We start from the raw sequence: 20,602 nt of genomic DNA on the forward strand, positions 1-20,602 counted from the left end.
TGGCTGCAACACGGCTGGTTGGTTGGTTTTCCTGTGAAAATTTTCAAATGAAAGAAAAATGACCCTTTTTTTAAAATTTGAATCTCAACAAACATTTTCTATTCAAATGAAATTAAGTTTTCGCTTAGTTTCTCAAAAGCTGAAATGTTATGGTTTTCGAAAACCAAACCAAAGTGAAAAATGCCATTTGAAACACAAGAAAACAAAAATGTTGATTTCATCTTGAAATGTTGATATTTGGATATTGGGGTGGGGGAGGAAAATCCACTTTGTCTTACTTCTTGATGTCTCCATTTTTAATGGAAAAAAGTAAACAAATGAGAGAGAATGGGATTTTGCCCATGGAAACAAAATGAAATATTTCACTGAAAAACAAAGATACAACAACAACGTCAAACAAAATGAAAAAATGTTAATTTATTTTGTTTTTTTTAATTAAAAGATTATTATTGTTTGACATTTACATCCCAAAAATCCCTGGCCCAAAGAGCTTACTTACCTTTTTTTGGACCAATAATACTTTAGAAGTTATTTGAATGACAAGACGACATAGGTAAATCGTTTCAGGCACAAGGGAGGTTGTGTAAGAGATGCTATGAGGGTTATTGGATGTAGCTAAGAACCCAACTACAATAATTTTGTCTTTACATCCTCTTTAAAGACTCACTCCTACCATGCTACTTGAATTGAGTTGACTTGTATATAGCCTGCCTGTTGTTGTTCCTCTTCCCCTAAAATCTGCCAACTTGTCTCCCCGTCCTTAGACCATGATTCGGTTTAAGATTTTGGGTCTGCTCATGTGCTTAAAGTTAGGCGCATGCTTAAGTACCATGCTGAATTGGGACCTTAGATTATAAGCACAGATTGTCCTTGAGTTCTAGGAAAACATCTAGGACATAGCAGGTGCTATCACAAATAATATTAATAATCTCAGAAGACCTTATAACTGTGGGAAGGAACAGACTTGTGTGAGCCAACAAATATTATAGCCCCGATCAGAACACTTCCCAATGAAAGATTAGGAGATTTCCAATCCAATAGGATGATAAATATGACCACCAGGCCTCGACCTTTCAGCCTTTCCCACAGTTCTAAGTGAAAATACGTTATCTGGGTTTGTGAAAACATGAAGTAGGGCTAAGAAAGCTGGATAAATGCATACGCTCTCCAGATGAAATCGTTCGCCATCAGGGTTATAAAGATGTCACTTGCCTTTATTTATTTGGCTATCTCCTGTGGCTGAAGTGATGGACAGCCCTTCAGTCCCCAATTTCTGTGCTTTCTTGGTTTGGTGCCGGGCTGTATTTTTATCTCTATATATTTTCCCTCTGCTGAGAGTTATTTCCTGCAGTCCATTAGGAGGGCTGGAAGAAGGGGTGCAGTTATAGTTAAAGCTATTTATACTCCTCATTTCCAGCCACGTTGTTTTTCTCATGGAAGAGCAAATCGGTGAGTTATAGATCTCCTTGGTAGTGAAAGACACATCTCCTTTTCATCACAGAAATGCTGTGTTGTGAATGACTCTGAAACAAACAGCAAGAGAGTCCCCCACAGGTGCTGGAACTAGGGGTGTCACTGCTAGGTGCTGCTGCACCCCCTCCCTTGAAGTGGTTCCCTTTATATACAGGGTTAACAGTTTGATTCAATGGCTTTCACCAGCCCCACTATACACATCGTTCCAGCACCCCTGGGGACATGACCTGTGTGCAGAGTCTGATTCCGCTCTTGTGCAAGTTCAGCAGGACCCCACTCAAATAATGAAGTCACACTCTTGAAACGGGAGCAGAATTTGATCCATTTTGCTGTACACAGTGCCAAATATTGCTCTCCAACCTCAGTTGTTTTCCGGTATGTGGCGGCGGCTGCTGCTGCCCCTGCATTTTATGTTCATAATTCAGAGATTTTAAGGCCAGAAGGGACAATTAGATCCATCTAGTCTGACCTCTTGTACAACACAGACCTGAGACTCTCATCCAATTACCCCTGTATTGAGCTCAACAACTGGTCTTTGGCTAAAGTATGTCTTTCAGAAAGGCATCCAGGCATGATACGAAAGCTTCAGGAGATGGCAAATCCACCACTTCTGTTGGTGGCTTGTTCCATTGGTAAATCACCCTCATTGATGGAAAAAATAATGTTTTGTGTTTCCGTAGTTCCTTCCATTCAAGGAGCTCAACATGCTTGGTGGAGATGAATGTATAAACCCTCAACCCTCCTTCATCCCCTTCTTGCTGGGTTTTAAGTGGATGTTAACTCCCCCAGTGCCTCTCTACAGTGGGGGGTTAAACCCTCTCTACCCCAATTGCTGGCTAATGGTGGCTGGAACCATTGGAGTGTAGACCTAAGTATCATTATTAATTAACCCCACAGATTCCGCCCCGGAACAAGTAGTATTGTCAGTTTGGTTACAATGTCATAACATGAGCCCGCTGAACTCAATAAGTCCCAATTGTACGAGTGGAAAGAACAATCAGTTTTATTTAAAAGATAAAAGCCTTACCTAGGACTATGCACACATGCATGCATACACACATACAACCAAAAATAGGAGTGTGTTCCCCTCTATCTGCTTCCCCTTTAATCTATTGGTTTCTTCCCCCTCTCAAAGGAAGCTGGGATGCCTGGCGGACCTTTTTAAAATGCTCAGCAGATTTTATCCTGATTGCCCAGCTCTTAGGGAAATGTCACAGACCAAGCCCCGGCCCTTTCATTCCCAATCCCGTTGATGTTTCTGGGCTCCCCTTTTAATACGAAAGCAAGCTAGATCAAGGCGCTGTGTTGGAGTGGGAGGCAGATGTCTAGTAGGTACTGGTCCACTCCATGGAGGCTTCTGCTCATCATTTTCCATTGTCACACTGTTCCAGCGCACTACGTAGCTGTGACACACAATGCACCAGAAAGCTCCATCGGGCCGTGGTGCCACATCAAGCTAATGGCTGCCTACTCTGCGGGGTGTCAGGATCTGACAGTCCTCTTGGGTTTTGCAAGATCAGGATCTATGGTGCTTAGCCTGCCCAGTGCATGTCAACTGGCATTTACTTCCTGGTCTGCATTGCATGCATTGCATCCAAAGAAGTGAGCTGTAGCCCACGAAAGCTTATGCTGAAATAAATGTGTTAGTCTCTAAGGTGCCACAAGTACTCCTGTTCTTTCATCCTGCATTAGGTTCATATGAAGGAGCTGGTCTGGTTGAATAAGGGCGCAGCTCTGAGCTGCCACCCAGAAAATCCAAGGCTGAGGCAGTGGGGACAGAGGGTTGCTCCTCTTGCACCTGGGAATGCAGCAGAGGAAGCAAAGCTCAACTCCTTGGGGGAAAGAGGGTATGGACTCTCTCTCTCTGCTGCCACCTTTAGCCAGCCAGAGAACAACTCTGTAGCCAGCTCTCCTAATTTATGGTGTTATGGGACTCTTCAGGGAAGATGGGGAGATCCCAGAAGAACCCCCAAAATCACCCCCAAGGAACAATCCAGTAGAGTGTGATGGCCAAACCCACGTCTCCCCCACAATGGCATTTCTGAGCCATTGAGCCTACATCACTTCTCTGTAGATTAATGCCATCCTGCATGCCCCCAGCAGGCTATGGACTTGTCTGGGTTCTGCCCTTCAACTCTGGAGTCCTTCAGCTGGAAGGCAAAACAGAGTGGAGTTTAAAAAAAACCAACAAGCTGGTGGCAGGAGGAAGAAGAAAGTTTCTGCTGTGTCATCATATTAAATGTCAATTTGACTGGTGGATCAGAATTTATAGCTTCTAGCCCTGCTTGTCAGCCAAGGCACAATTATGAAAATATCAACAGCCCCTTGATCGATTTGTCTCTTGTTATCCCGCTTGGCAGCAGGAATCTAGAGGTCAGATACCAAACTGATGGTCTTTGTCATAAATAAAGGCTGGCACTCCCATCAGTACTTGCTTTTGTTCTCTCGTGTCTGCCAGAAGTTGCAGTAGATGTGGCTGCGGATTCTGTGGCCTGTCTCCTTGGGAAATCGCTTTCCTATTGCATAGCCTGTGTGTTTCAGGGTGGACTCACAACTCTGTTTAGAAGGTGGAGCCTTTTCTCTCTCGTGAATGCAGCAAGTTTTCATTGCTCAGCTGGTTTTTCAACTCAGAAAGGGTCACCTATGCGTCCTTTGGCCCTTGTCCCTCACTGGGGGAGGAAATATATTGATGAAGATAGATCCAAACAGTTACACCAGGGTGGAGTTACTGAGTTCACACTGCTATAACTAGAGCAGAGTCTGGCCGTCTAGAATCTACTTGACAGGAGAAAAGTTCTAACTCGACTGACAGATGCCAAGAGGTCTCAGTTGACCTTCAGTCCCCATCAACCACAGAAAATTGTCTCTCACCGACTCCTCACAGCAAAGACAAGAGCTTTCAAGAGAGATGGCACAAATACTTCATCTGCACCATTCCAAAAGCAGGGGGAAATGAACAAGATTGTTGCATTATTTGTTATTAGCCATAGATTGAAAATGATGTTGCTCGGAAGGATAGTTTTGAGATTAAGATGTTGGGCTGGCGAGTTGGAGATCTGGGCTTCATTCCTGGCTTTGCCACAGACTCCCTGCATGACCTTGGACAAGTCATTTAATCTCTCTCTCAGTTCCCACAACCATGAAATTGGGAGAATAATCATCTTGTCTGTTTCGTTAGTTAACTCTTTGAGGCAAGGACTGTCTTTGACTGTGTGTGTGTACAGCACCTAAAACAATAGGATAGTAATCTCAATTGAGGCCCACACATGGCTACAGTGGCAATAATTATAATTGCTGGCTGATAATTGTTTCTCTTTCTTTAAGTGCCCTGAGGCAGCATGTCTGGTGGATAAATGGAGCCTTTTCTCTCCGTTTAGCTGACACTAGGTTCAAGAGGAGAAAGAGTCACTCTCATCTCCAGGTCACATTGAAAAATCTTCTGCCTGGCCTAAAAGACTGAGGGAAATTGATTCTAAATTAGATTAATCCTTAAAAGCTTCTGCCAGAGAGAACTCAGCTGGTCACATCCCAGCAGCCTCTCTGTCATTTGTAACAAGAGGTGCATCTTAATGTCATGTACTAGCATCACAAGGAGCCTTCTATGTCCCCAGGGCCGGATTTACACCTTATGCGCCCGTAGGCACAGCATCTTCAGCGCCCCTCCCCCCCTACATCTGACCTTCATGCTGCACACAGTTAGAGAGAGGTAAAGTGCTCCTGGAACACTGGCGCCTCGAGGCACATGCCTCATTGGAAATCTGGCCCTGCATGCCCCAAGATCAAAGTCAACTCTTCCGAAGTTTGTGGGCTTGTAGCTCCATGGGTTTGGTTCAGCTCTTTCTCTGATCTTATCAGAACAGAAAAGATTCAATGAGAGACTGGGCTGCACAGAAAATTATTGGCCATGTGAGTTGATTATATTAATTATGTATTTATTATTATTATTTGCATTACAGTAGCATGTAAAAGGCAGGGCTGGGATTGTGCTAGGTGCTGTACAAACACTTGGATTGTAAGCTCTTTGGGGCAGGCACTGCCTTTCTTTTCACTGCGTTTGCACAGTGCCTGGCACAATGGAGTCCAGGTCCAGGAGTGGGGCTCCTAAGGATTATCGCAATACAAATAAACAATATTAGTTAGAGAGCCTGCCTCAAAGGGCTCATAATGACTGATAGTGTGAGCTGTCATAGGGCCAGGAGGGGAGAATCCCAAGCAGCTGATTGCAATTAATCACTCCTCCCAGAGGCTGCTGGGAGTGGGAGGAGCCTGGGGCCTATATAAGCCAGACCCAGCTCATAGCGGTGACGGAGAGGAAACACCAGGAAGACTGAGTGGCAAGAGGAGCAAGGGGCAGGAGGAGAGGCAATCACCTTAAAGAAAAGGTACTGAATTTAGGGAGAGTTGGGCACAGCTGGGGCCTGCCTCCCTAGGAAACTTTGGACTTGCCTGAGGGATAGGAGAACTTATGGGGAAATGGGACAAAAAACTTTGGATGTAGATGATGCTAAACTAAATACTGAGATGCTCCTTTTATGAAGTACCCCTGTGTCCTTTCTCCCCGTCCTTTCTCTGAGGGTCAGGACATCCTGGCCCACCAGGCAATGCTTGGTGACATTTGGGGCTTAGCCGGAGGCCAAGTTGCACCTTACGGATAGTCTGCAGAGCTCCATGGTGCTGGTGAGCATGGACTAGCTGACACCATCTAACCAGACACGGAGAAGGGCAATGTTATTGTCTCTGTTTTAGAGATGAGCAGCTGAGGTACAAAGAGGTGTTGGGTCACATTTTGAAACGACCTTGTATCCAAAAACTCCCATTGTTGTCACACAGGGAGGGGAATTCTTTACTGGTATTGCAGTAGTTCCTTAGAGCCTTAGTCATGGATCAGGGCTCTATTGTGCTCGGTGCTGTACAAACCCAACACAAAGCGTTCCCTGCGCCCAAAGACATGACAACCTAGGTATACGACAAGAGACAACAGATGGATTAGACAGATGGGGGAGCACAAGGAACCAATGAGACAATATTGGCAGTTGTCACAGCGCACCAGTGGCCTAACCTAACCATTGTCAAGTTTTTTGTAGGCATCTCAGCAACGGAGAGTTTTGAAGGCAGATGATGAGTTAGTTTTGTGGGTGTTTATGGGGAATTTCTCCCAAGCGTGAAGGGCAGCATGGGAGAAAGCACGAAGATTCTGTTTTTCTCAGTGGCAGATGAGCACTTTTAAAATCTAGCTACTTATTGAGGTGCCTAAATAGGAACTGAGCTCCTTAGAAAATCTGGTCCCAATAATGGGTACTGAACCCCTCTGAAAATCGCAGCCTAAATGACTTGCCTGAGGACACACAGTCAGTCTGTGGCAGAGCAGGAACCAAATCCAGATCTCCTGAATCCCAGCTCAGTGTCTTAACGGCAAGCCCACCCTAATTCTCAAATGAAAGCTCTCATCCCCAAATTTTCCTGTCATGTGCAAATCCCTCTTTCAAGCCTATCCTAGCCAGGACAGTATGTCACACACCAATACACCACTGCACTGATCCCACAATTACCTCTCTCCTAGTAAGTTATTTTAAAAACCATCGCCTCCTGCTATTTGATTGTAAATGTTTTATTAATTTACCTTATGATACATTTATGATACTTGCATGCCGTTAATTTCTAACAATATATTTTTGAGCCACCCATCCGTACTGAGAGGCTGGGCTCTTAAATAATCTGCCTTCACTTCATTATAGTTTATTGTTATATTTCAGTCAGTGTGTACAGTGCAAATTAGGAAACCTGCAAAGCTTTCTCATCACAGGAATAATTACTGCCTGGTTGCCTAGAAAGTGGGGTTGTGGGGGAGGTAATCTGTGCTAATTGAAACAGTAAAATATGTGCAGTTGGAATCAGCCCGTTCAATACCTTGAGAAAAACCCACACAGCCTCCTGAATTCTACTCTGATCCTCTGGATTATAAATTCTCTTCCTTTCTGTCTTGCACAGAAATTTTTAAAAAACAACTCAAAGTACTGGTATTAATTATTTTAAGATTTTTTTGGCAGTTGTTTTCTATAATTAAATTCTGTTCCTTTAGGGAACTTCATGTTGTTTGGTTTCCCTTTTCTTGTTTCTTTCATGAAATGAGACACGAAAGTGAAGTTTGATTCCTGCCTGTTCTCGGGCATTCACTTTACTCTCTCTTCCTTTTGAAGGTCACAAATCCAAGAATTTCATTCTTCAGAGATTCAGCACAGGAGATAGGAAGGCGGCAGCTTTGTTGCCAAGCGTGGGCTGTAGAAATGGGCTGGTCCTGACTCATGGAATCATAGAAACCAGCAATGGAAAAGGCCAGACTTCAGGGCAGCTCCACAAGGGTACAAGGATCCGCACTACTTGATCCATTTGCCGGACTGGAGCCCGAAGCTGCAAGTTGTTTGGAACGTGAACTACTCGGAGTCCATACAACACCTAGCACCATGGTGAGCTGACTTAGTTCGGGCCACTAAGCACTACCATAACATAAATAATGAATAATCATTGTTCTCCACATGATCAAGAGCATTGTTTAGGCTGACTTGAAATACACCAAGCAATGAGCTTTCCATCCCTTCCCTTGGGAGACTATCCTCCTCTCCAGTGTCCTGACTTTGGTCCTGCTATATATTCCTATGCTGACTTTTATCCCACAGTCCTTCAGACCCCCTGACACAGTCTTTCTCCCTCCTTAATGCTGACACCCTTTGCAGCTTTGTGGAGGGTTATCATGTCCAAGTCTCATCATTGTTCAGCCAAGCTATGCCTGTTGGCTCAGATTCTCAGCCATACCGTGGCTGCTTTGCCTCAACCCACCAGTGGAAAGTGGCTGTAATAGCATCAGATACGGTCGGTGGAGGATTCCCCCTGAATAAGGAAATCCTCTGGTTGCATAAAGCCCCTTCAGTTGCTCCTACCCCACCTGTTTCCCGGCCTCCAGGATCAGAGGAGTGGACATAGGGAAGGAGATATGGCTGGAGTGCCTCTCCTTTCCAGCGGTCCCCACCTTTGCCCTGTCCTCCTGAGCTGTGCCAAGCCTGGGACAGAGTCTAGGATCTGGGCCATTTAGTTCCATTAATCTCTACTTGCAAGTCAATCCCTGCAGTCCCTCAATCATTGTCCAAGCCCCGCCTGCTTGGCAGCACTCTGGACAGAGCTGTGCTCTGCTTGCAGTGCATGGGATTATTTATTGGCCCATTAAAATGTTTTATTAACTGAGTATTCAAATTAAGACATTCATGTCTATTTCCGTGGGTCTTTTCCAACTATAATTGAATTCTCCTGGCCCTGGATAAAAAAGCCTATAAAGTCAGTAACTGACACCGTGATGCTGCCTGCTGTTGACATTGAAAACATCCTGCTAAATTCTTTCGGGGAGAGCATGACACAGTTTGACCCTATTGAGCAGTAGATGTTGTATGAAAAAGATGTCACAATTGTACAGCCAGCTGCATTTCCCTGGACGTGTTCATTCTGCTGCGGTTGGCCTATACCTGAGCACTTCCATCCTAGTACTGGGCTTTCCAGGGTAACTGCTGAGGTTCCTGTTCTCGTTCTCCCTCCCTCTTGTGGAGGTCGGTGGAGTGACACAACTGCAAAACCAGAATAAGTCGAGATGGTATTGTCAGTGCGCTGCCGGGGACCGCCTGGGCTCAGTACTCCTCTGGAACACAGACCTTTGAGTTCCCAGGGTCAGCAGAGGTGGGCGACTGGCCGCGAAGCAGGAACTGGCACCGGCTGGAGCAGCTTGTCAGAACTACCAGCCAGCTGGGAGTATTCCCAACAAAGTAGCGCCATTGAGCAGACTGGAGTAGCTGCTTTCATGAGGAGCCTATATACCTGTGTTAGGGATCACCTGATTAGAGTCTTGCTTGTGGGTTGGCTGTACCCTTAGGATGCTCAGGGAATTACCTAAGATGACTCCTCAGCCTCAGATCACTCAGAACACCTAGCTACCTTCATCCCTATCTACAGTCACCCATTGAGTGAGGACAGGCTTCACTCCATGGGGCCGCCTGGATCACTTGTGTCCAGCTCAGCCCTAACCATGGGGTTTGTGACCTTGTGCAGACCGGTGACATTCACTGTAAGATCATTGTCATGGAGTCACAGTGATGGAGCTGTGCAAAGGGTGGAGATTCAGAGGCTGGGGTTTCCAGGGAGGCCAACAAGAGTTAGTTGTCTAATGTCTATTGAATTCCAGTGGGATGTGGGTGCCTAAATCCCTTAGGCTCTTTTTGAAAACCCCAGCCACAAGTTTCTGAGATGCATCTTTAGAACACTATGTATGGGTTTAATCACCAAACAGGCCTTCTCAGATTCATGCTCATAGCAGCCGCAGGGTATTGAATATTGTCTCTTTGGATAGCCTGATGGAATAAAAGCCACTTTGCCTAAATCAGCCTTTGCATTTTTGCAAAGTGAGGGAAGCTGCCATCGGTTAGGGAGGCTGAAGAACAGAGCAAAGGGCAATGGAATGTTCCCAAGGGTCTGTTGTCGATGCTGGCGTAGAAGAGTAGATCCTGCCAGCTCAGATCTGGGTATCAATTGGCTTCCACATGGAAGTGGTGACGCACTCGTTCCTGTACGTGTGAATGTAGCACCCCCAGAAGAGTGCAGGGTTGGACTTAGAGACGTGAACTTCTCCCATCCTTCCAAACCCCTTTCTCCTACAGCTAGTTTAAATGATATGCATTGTGCTTCCCTTGGTACTGTGGCCTGTATATTCTAATGCCACTTACAGGTAAATTGTCTTACTTCCCACCTCCCCCGCACCAAGTAGAATCAAACCACTTCTCTAACTGCTTCTCTCTCACTTCCCAACATGACAGATAAAGCTGAGCTGTGACCTGGAAAATGCATAACCACTTAAAACTGAAGGCAAACAAATGGTGCTTGCAGAAAGAGCTTATTAGCATGGTACACCGCTTTCTGATTGGAGCAAAAGGCAATACATTTCAAGTGTACTACGAGGAGCAGAAAAACGGTGCTATGATGCGTTCAGCCGGGACTCCATCAGTTACTAGGGATTCCCAGGACTTTTGGGCAGGGGGAGACTTTGTCTCATTTAAGAAGTGTGGGCCAGACCACCTTTATCCAGGAGGCCAGAGGGCCAGTGTCATCCAGTCTCTAGAACATTAGACTGAGATTCATGAAACCTGAGTACTACTCCCGGCTCTCTGCCCCTGACCTCCTGTGTGACCTTGGTCACGTCACCTCTTTCTGCTGCTGCTTCTCTTCCTCCTCCATTGCTTGTTTGGAGCAGGGGCTGCCTCATACGCTGCATCTTTAGGGTGCTTTGCATAATGCAATACAGTTCATAATGATAAAGGAAAACTCCGCGAGGTTGAACTTACAAAGTGTCCTTCAAAGAGGGTCATGGCGTTTGGTAGGGAGTGATGACTAGAGCCACATAAACAACTATGTTAGCAGCTGTTTCTTGAAAACCGGAGTGACCTCCATTAACCATGGGGGTTTGTCACTAAAGACAAGCCTTTTGATCAATGAATTCTGGACTGGAAAGTAAAACTCTTATTGTGCCATAGCAGACAGATATGCAAAGTGTGGATAGAGGAGCCCTCTGAGTTCTCATCCTTAATGTTTACTTTCCTATAAATATGGTCCTAATTGCAATATCCACTTCAAAGCCCGCTGGCCTTTATCTTCCAAGAATGCTTTGAAACCCTCTTGCTTGGAAAACAGACACATTCCATCCAAAAAGCCCAAAGCCACGGAAGATTGGTCATGTCTCTGGGTAAATACACAAGCTGTTTGGAGACACTAGCCTGCATTGTTCTTCTGTTTTACTTTGGAGATAGAAGGACACGCAGCTTCGTTCTGTGTATAAATGGTCTGACTTTCCCCCAAATATTGTTTTTTTTCATGAGCTTGAAAATTTTCCCGCCTTCCCAAATCCGTTTGTTTAGCTCAGTATTCTCCAGGCAATACAGCAGTGAGGGGAGAGAGAGAGAGGCCCTGTGTTTCTTTTCATTCTTGAGCACATGACCTGTCTCTCTCTCCACAGCTTTTCTCAACTCTCTATTATAAGGCTCAAAAGCTTTGCCTATTAAGGGCCGGTCCAAAGCCCAATGAAATCAGTGGAAGTCTTTCCCACTGATCAGGATCAGACCCTAGCAAATTATCTAGAGAGCAGGAGTTTGGCTAGTGCCCTGCAAGCAAAACTTGGGGCTGATTTTCAGTGGTATTGAGCACTCAGAACTCCAGCTGAAATTGGTAAGAGTGGTGAATTCTCAGCACCTATGAGATTTTGGATGAAGTCAACAGACTTTGCAGAGGAGCCCTTTGTAAATCTCTCCATTCAAACAAGAGAGAGTGTGTTATTCCAAATCAGTTGTGATAATTCTGGAATGTCTCCTTTGTTGCCAGTTCTTGGCGTTCTGTCCCAAGGAACACACGTACGTAGAAATCTTCGCGTCTGCCTGTGCCTGGGAGTCTGCAGGCCAAGTTCAGAGCATCCCTTTGTGCCCCTGCCCGCATTTCCAGGATGTTCTTTTGAGACCAGCGAAAGGATTGGAAAACATTCCATACAGCAAGAGACTCCAGGAGCTCAATCTATTGCGCTTAATAAAGAGAAGGTTGAGGAGTGGCTTGATCACAGCTTACAAATTCCCACAGAGGGAGCAGAAATCTGATAATAGAGGGCTCTTCAGCCTAGTTCAGCCACAGCTATTGGACTGGAAGCAGGCATTAACTCAAGGAATACTATGGCCTGTGTTCTGCAGGAGGTCAGCCTGAATGATCACGGTGGTCCCTTCTGGCCTTGGAATCTGACCCCTGTTAGGGATGGAGGTGAGGGTTAGCCTTGGCTACCAGGGTTAACGTTGTAGTCTCAAGCCAGCCAAGGGCTGCCCTCGATGTGGGATCCTGCTTTGGGTGGTTTGCATTCAGTCTGCGTCGGGGTCCTTAGTCCACAGCAGTGCAGTGCCCTTCTGCTTAGCTCACCTCTGTTTAACTTGATGGCTTTTAACACATTCCTAGAGGGAAAGTTCTCTGCACGGGGCCTGTGCACCACTTAAGTCCTCAATATAGATCTTAAGTGGGGGTGAGGTATCACCAAGATGCTGTGGGAATATTATAGTCTTTTGGCCTGGTCCTCAGTTGATGTACATTGGCATAAGCCAAGTCAGTGGAGCTTTGCTGAGCTACGCTAGCTGAGGATCTGGCCCTCAAAAGCAAATCTACGTATCTATCTCAGCCTTTGTATGTTACATGTGGTCATCACCTAACCATAGGTAGTGAGTAGATGGGACCAGGTAGCACAGCTGCCTTGGTGGGCAGAGAGACCGTGTTTCAAACACACCAGCTATCTTTCAATTTGACCTTTTCCTTAAAGACAGCCTGGCAGACACCACCTGTACAGAGCATTTCTTCCTTGGTTACATTTGCATTTCGTTTATAATTTGCCATTAGGCTGTCTGCAAAGCCATTACAACCTGTAATATTCAAATGGAATTCTTTGACTTTAAGCCACTGTGATGTGATCCACAATTAAAGCACATTTGGATATAGTAGCAACGCCTCCTCCCTGCATCGTTAACAGCTTTTGCATGCAAAACGTGGTATTTTAAGTCAGATCAGTGACCATCAGCACAAGGCCCCTCATTTACACCCTAATTACCTAATGCTCCTTATTACAACATAGGAGGATCCCTCCTTTTAATGTACTGTGTGGATTTTGTCACTTCCAGTGTGTAAATAAGAATGTGGCAAATGTGTTAAAGGCTTTGAATTCTCTTCAGGTCACAGCACAGCAGCTCCCATTGACTTCAGTGGGGAGAAAAACTGCTCAGAGCCTTTGAAAATCAGGCCCTAAAGACGTGTCTATATGGCACAGTTGACTGGAATAGCTATTCCAGAATAACACCCTGTATGGGCACTGAATTCTGGAATAAAAGTGATTTTATTCTGGAATAATTACTCTGCTTTGGAAGTGCACTAATTATTCCAGAATAAAGTGATTTACATTCCAGAATAGCTATTTCAGTCAATTTCCCCATGTAGCCGCTATGATAGGAGACAGAAATTGGCTCAGCCAGCCAGCTAAAAATCCCCTCGGCACTGGGGGAGTTATCCAGGTCCTGCACTGCCCCTTTGGCCCCAATGTTGGTGGCACATCATGTGGGGGAAGAGAATAGCTGGAGTGCTCCAGCTAGCCTGAGCTGGTGAATATCCCCTTGGGCATCAGTTACTAGCTGTCATGGATTAGAGCAGCCCCAAAACTGCTCTAATCTTTGCTGAGTCCTGCATAGAGCCAGCCTGGGGTTTAGGAAGCCACAACCATTTTCCTTGCAACTCTGTCTTCTCCCCATGCTCTTTGAGCAGAAAATCCAGGACCGAAGTGAGTTCCAGATGAAACAGCAAGTTAGACTAGCTACTCCTCTCCTTGGCCCCTTCCATCCCTAGCAATCCTTGTATTCTGCAACTATTAGACTCCAAGGAGAGCACTGTGCTGATTGTTCTGTAAAGGACAAAATGTTTTAATCCAGGAGAGCAAATGCACGTTGGTTAAAGAGCTGTCTATTTAATAGCTGCAGAGAGCTCCCTAATGCATCCTATGGAGCGACAGACAGATCCAACCATGGCGGTTGGCCAATCAGAATTAAGTGTCCTGATCAAATTTGACATTTCCAAACATGTTGGCTGGGGCAGCAATCACTTTGCTGGGGATGTAGTCTCTGTCTGGTATCTCATCTGTTTAATTGCATAAATAATACCGTTGAAAAGCTACGTTTTATGGTAAACACAGCAGCTCGTGGTCCAACCCGTATGGTAGGCATCATGCATAGCCCATACTAATTGTCAGATATTTCAGAGTACGCCCATGGACTACAACTGGCTTAACTCATATACATTAAAGTCCATGTCAGTAGCAGACCACCATTCTCACTCTCAGTCAAAGCCAGCCAGAACCTTTCACTGAAGAAGAGCTCTGTCTGCATATATAAAATCTCCTCCATAGATTTCACAAGATATGAGAGTTGCAAAACAGAAATAATTTTTGTAGTGCTGAATCTCATTTGCCTTTGCTCTTCTGAATACTGTCATTTGTAAATCGCATGATTTTATTTTTTTCGCCTTCACATTTAGTGCTTATAAAATATTGATCAAAGCTGTCTCTCTGCAGTTCACAGGGATGGGGCGTAGCACAGAGAGCAGTGAGGGGAGCAAAGCAGATGGTAATCGGACCGAAAAGAACCTCATCTGCTTTCAAGTTGGTATCTGTTTGCTTACGAAGTGGCACTTGCACTGTGGTGGAATACAGATAAGAGAGGTTGTCGGTAGGAAGGAATTCCAGTTTTTTGGTTAGTCGAGGTGGCTGGCAGCAAGGCAGAGTGAGATAGCGACATGAACAAAATATTCCCATGCAAGATAAGATGTGGCCTGAAATAGATTTGGCCTCATTCTATGAAGGGTTTTGGAAGTCTCTTAATGCATTGGCTAAAGTGTCATTTACTTGGTGAAATGAATGGGAGGCAATGTGTCCTAGTGGTTACAGCGCTGGACTGGCAGTGGGGGCTGCTCTTAGCTAGAAAAGAGACTGTGACCTAGTGGTAAAAGAAGGGGAGGAACAGTAGACAGAACTTTTTTTGCTCTGCTCCTGGCTCTGCCACTAACTCATGTTGTGGCCTTGGGAAAGATTTAATTTCTCTGTGCCTCATTTTACTCATCTGGAAAGCTGCTTCTGTCCTTACCTACCTCTTAGAGGTGACATGAGGTGAAAGAAGCTGATATCAGCAAAATAATTGGGGAGCCTTTGATGAAAGGCAAAGTGTCACAGTCAGGTCACCTGTTTATTATTCATATAACTATGATGATTTTACCCCATCTGGCTCACATGATCACCCCAGAGGTCAGCGTCTCTCAGGCTGACCTAGCCTCAGTCATGTTTCTAGGCTAGATAAGGCCAATACCATGGTAATGGTGATGTCTCCATCTTAGGCTACGTACTCTACGATTCCCCGTGTACGCATACGCTAGCTGAGCTCTCATCAAGCTGGTGCCCGTATAAATAGCAGGGTCACTGCAGTAGCACATAGCAGCAGAGGCATGATACCGCTGTGCTGAATGCAAAGCTGCCTGACTCCGGTGGGTACATGCGAAGCCGTGCCTTTGCTGCTGCTACCTATGTTGCTGCAGCTACACTGCTCTTTACACTCATGCTAGCTTGACCAGAGCTGGCATGAGTGTGTGGACACGAGCAGGGGAATCGTAAGTCATAGTGTAGATGTAGCCTTAGAGTGGATGAAATGCAGAGATGCTGGATGGAGATAAAGAGGCGAGTGAAGCATCAAAGACTTTCCTGAGGATTTTTCAAGGCTACAGTCACAGAGAGATCTGCAGTGTTAAAGCCAAGTGGTAAAAGCTTCCTGTACAGTATTATTATTATTATATTTGGAGCTGAGTCATTTCCATTAGTGCTGAAAAAATATCTGGTTCTATAACATTAAATACAGGGAGAATTACCAGCCCAAGAGAAATAAATGGTACTCAGCTCCGCACTCTGTCTTAGGTCTGGTCTACACTGAAAACTTACATCAGCCTAACTACATCTCTCAGGCAGGGGGGTTGGAACAACTTGTATAGTGGGGGTGCTGGGAGCCATTAAGCCAAACTGCAAACCCTGCATATGATGGAAACCACTTCAAGCCAGGGAGTGTGGTAGCACCTCCCACACCCCTAGTTCCAGTACCTATGCTGTCAGGAATATGAAAAATCCACACCGCCGTGAGACAGAGTTAAGCCAACCTTACCCCCAAGGTAGAGAGTGCCAGGTCGAAGAAAATTCTTCCATCAATCTAACTACGGCCTCTCAGGGAAGTGGAGAACCCCTCCCGTCACTGTAGTAAGTGTCGCTGACGCACTTCCCTCGCTCTCTCCCTCTCCTCTTTTTGCCGTCAGCTTTTGTGCTGTTATAAAAAGGAGAATGGGGCGTGTTTTCCGCAGGGCTCGGCACCCAGAAGCCCCCCTTGGGACACTTACAGCCAGGTTTTCCAGAACAACACGATGAGCTCTTTGGAAAATCTGAGCCCAGTGGTGGTAGGACAGAAGAGCTTTCCCATTCCGAGAAGGGCACCTACCAGCACAAGCCAAATGGCGAAGGGGCCATGCAGGTAAATCTAGACTTTGGAGGCATGAGAATTTATCCCAGGCTGGGATGACTCTGCCAAATTGTCAGAGCGGCAAGACTTGAAGCTGCTAAATGGAGTGGAATCCTTGGGAAATGCTCCTGCGTCCCAAAGAATAGATGCCAGTCATCAGCTTTTCAAAGCAAGTCTTATATGTGTATCCTTCTGGTTCACATTGCATGAACCAGAAGGATACCTGTCCCCCTCACACTTTGATGGAATAATGTTCTGACTCAAGAAAATGGCCTTCACATGCGTTTAGAGCCAATGAGATCAAAAGAAGTTGAGGGCACAGAGGACCTCACCGAAGTCACCTGGCAGGATTGGGCCCTAAATGGAGTACTTTTAGAATATGTGTACTGCCCATACTAGGAGCAGATGGGTCTCTGTCCTGCCATCTAGTGGCTGGTCCACATAAGAGGATAAGAACCTACTGTAGCTACCAACTAATGGCCTAGAATGGTAGACACTCATGCTTTGGGAGCTGAAGGTCCTGCACGCAGACTTTGCCAAAGACCCAATTTTGGAGGACATTGGGTTGTTACACTGGCACAGAAACACTCTCTCTCTCTGTCTCTCTCGGGCCTGCTAGCTCATGTGGGATGGTGTGATAGCACTGCTGTATAGTGCGTGCACAGCTCTGGTGGAAGCACTGCATTGGGAGGGAGGAAGTGAAAGCAAAAAGATATTCACAAGGGTGGGAGAATGGGAGGTTAATTTTGTAAAGAGCTCTCTTGATGAGCAGCACTTTCTCATCCTAGCATATTATTTATTTAACCCCTGAGGGAGGGCTGGGAGGGGTGTTATTTCCCAGGTTGTGATCTCACTCTCAGCACCCGCTCTTCAACCTGAAGGAGAAATTGCTGGTTTTTAGCAATTTCTCACCAAATAGTAGTCATTGAGGGGGCATGTCATTCAGCTCTGAAGATTATCTTGATGGGCAACTCATTGCAAAGGCATAACTAATGGCAATTGGCTAAAACCAAGGCAGGAGGAACTAAATTGTTCTGGGAAATGTGGAACCAAGAGGGGCACTGCTCTCATTTGCTGTCTGAAGAGCGGGGCAGATTTTAGGATGACAGACCCTTTGCAAGAATCAATTTGTGTCTGACTCTGAGAGAGGTCACGGCAGGAGATGCAGCAGCTTCTGAAGAGAACCATACAAAAAGCCACTGGTGTGGTGCTGCTGGCATGGTGGCACTCCAGGCTTTCCACCACACCCAGCGAAAGGGGGGTTCATTGTTGGAAGGCAGGGTGGAGAGGCCAGCAGGCCCATTCAAATAACCAGCACTCACATATGCCAGTGTATCCACCCCTCCCATCACTGAGAGAGACAGTCAGTCCTTCGAGGCAGCTTCCTGCTGCAGTGTGTTTTGATGCTCTATTTAGACTGGAGGGGTCCTCGGCTCCCTGCTCATTTGATTCCAAGCAGACCATTGGTAACACCATTGCTATTGCTCTCAGCTGATAGAGCCCATACCGGGGGGGTGGGGGGGTGGAAGAGGGAATTAACCAACCAGCACAACATGCCCTTCCAGGAACCAGACCCGACAATGTACGTGTGTCTTGCACAGCTCCCCAACCAAGGCTCATGCTGACACCATCAGTGTGTCTGCTTCAGCCTTGTCTGTCACAGAAGTCTGACAAGACCTGGATTTAGCTGACTTCACTTGGGAGTGGCTCTTTTCAACATAAATTCCTATAACTAAGTTTCCCTCCACTTTCTGCCCATGAGAGGGAGAACACAGGGGGTTAGTTTATGTCAAGGTCACAGCAGAAGATGATTGACTTTGCCCGTGAGCATCAGAGCTTGGTGGTGAATCTCCATTATGTCTCAGCCAAAAGAAGAAGCAACAGAAAGATCATGACGGAGTTAAACGTTAATTATAGTTTTAAATATAATTAAGGCTTAAGGGGATTAGAGGAGGCGCACATAACAAGATCTGCACATCCTGATAAAATGGCCTCCAGCTTTTTGACTCAACACAGGAAAATTAAATACAAAACCCTATTTAAAAGACAAATAACGTTAAAGGTGGCCTGATTCAACCATCCCAAATCTGCCATATCAGCTCTTTATCTCATCCTGAGGCAAGAATCTTAGTAGAAAGAAGGGGAGGGAGGGTTGAGAAGGATGGTGTCATGGGTAGGGCACTGGACTGTGACTTAAGAGAGCTGTGTTCAGTTTCTATCTCTTCCATCTATTTCCTGTGTGACCTTGGTCAAGCTACTTAATCTTTCTGTGCCCCATTTGTAAAATGAGGGTAATAATGCTGCTTCTGCCTATTTAGATTATAAACTTCGCAGGTCGGGGATTGTCTCTCTCTATGTTTGTACAGTTCTTGGAACAATAGGGCCCAGGTCTTGGTGTGCTACTGCACCACAAAGAAGAAGAAATACAGCAGATGGTAGTTCCAATCCATTCTTCCTCAGAGTCATTACCAAACAGACTGGGCCCTGTGGATCCCGCGTCACACACACACAGTCATATTCTGCTGTGTGGCAATTCCAGAACGGCAGCTACCACTCTGCACTGTGACAGCACGCAATGTGGGGGATTCTTTGCATGTGGGAGTGGCGCTTTAACCACAGAGCCGTAGCACGAGCAGCACTTTTCTCATAGGATCCTGCTGCTGCCCCAAATGTGTGCTTTCTGGGGGCTTTACCATCAGCGGGTGTTGCAGAGCAGCCAGGTACAGGGAGAAGTTGCGAATTGCATGTCACAATACTGTAGGGAGCAGCTTGGAAGGGAGGGGAAGCTTGAAGCATTGAGCATGGAATTATCAGGGGGGTCGGGAGCCATAACTGGGGCCAGTTTTTCAAAAGATCTATGCACGTTGAGTGAGCCATTGGAAATCTTCCCCCTTACTCTTCCTGGGCCATGTGAGACAGAAACTTTCCACCATCTCTTTTATTACATGCACACAGGGCTCCTAATACAACAGGGCCTTAATCCTGGTGGTACCACAACACACACAAATAATATTATCACCCAAGCTGTTGATGGTGAGCAGGAGCCTGTGCAGCCAGGAGAATAGGCTGCATTGTGTAGCTGAGCTCTGGCTAGTTCCAGAATCTGCAAACTTGGCTGGGGTGGGATTTGCTCTCTTTTCTTCCTTATACGGGGCACTTAATTAAAACTCAGTGACCCGGTTTATTAACGCATCTTATTTCCATCTGCATGAATTGTGTGCAGCGGCGTGACCTTGACTGGAAACTGTTTTTTGTAGAGGGACAAAAATTAGCCTCTGATCCCGCAATGTGCATGTGTGGGTGGATCCTTGTGGCTTTGCTAGGGCTCCAGGAAGTACCAGCCTCCTCTTGGGCGAGAGGTCATTGCAGGATTGGGACCTAATTGGAAAATTTTCAAAAGGACAAAAGACAGTGAGGTGCTCACGTCCTAATGGAACTCTATTAGTTAAACATACACACCCTTATTCTCTCTAGTTATGTATAATTTTATCTAAATGCATTTTTAATAAAAACACAAGCAACAAAAAGTACCCAAACAACAAAGAAAAAAAAATCCTCCACTCTGTCCAGATACTGCGAAAACTAACCAGAGCTGGTTGGGATTTGAAATTACCAGGATTCCATGACCAGTGGTTATTTTCTGGAGGTGGAGGGATGGTCTTTTGTTGGTTTTTGGTTTGGCTTTTTTAAAGAAAAACCATTAGTTCTATGAAAGTCATGTGTTAATTGCAGATAAATTGATATAGTCTACACAGTAACTGAAGTTCAAAAATCAATTAAATTTGCGTCATCCTGCTGAATAAATGAAAGCTGCTGTTGCTTCATCTCTGTATAGGTGAGGTATGTTGCATCAACCATTCTTGCTCTACAGGAAAATTTAACGTCGCTGTCTTCCTCGTTCATTAATCAAAGCTGTCCTCCCCTCCCTTTCTAAAATAAAGGAAAGGAGATGAAATATTTTGACTCTTATTGTGTTCAAATCAGAAAGTAAC

General features: G+C 45.6%; 1 long non-coding RNA gene across 3 annotated transcripts in view; it reads left to right on the forward strand.

The window, feature by feature from the left end:
- Positions 1 to 20,602, forward strand: part of LOC123354914 — a 302,765-nt gene that overhangs the window by 246,568 nt on the left and 35,595 nt on the right. For all 3 annotated transcript variants that reach the window (XR_006574960.1, XR_006574961.1, XR_006574962.1), the window contains one exon: positions 7,671 to 7,937. This is a non-coding gene — a long non-coding RNA (uncharacterized LOC123354914). The remainder of the gene's footprint in view (positions 1 to 7,670; positions 7,938 to 20,602) is intronic.

This window comes from Mauremys mutica, chromosome 22, assembly GCF_020497125.1.
Source record: "Mauremys mutica isolate MM-2020 ecotype Southern chromosome 22, ASM2049712v1, whole genome shotgun sequence".
Classification (NCBI taxonomy): domain Eukaryota; kingdom Metazoa; phylum Chordata; order Testudines; family Geoemydidae; genus Mauremys; species Mauremys mutica.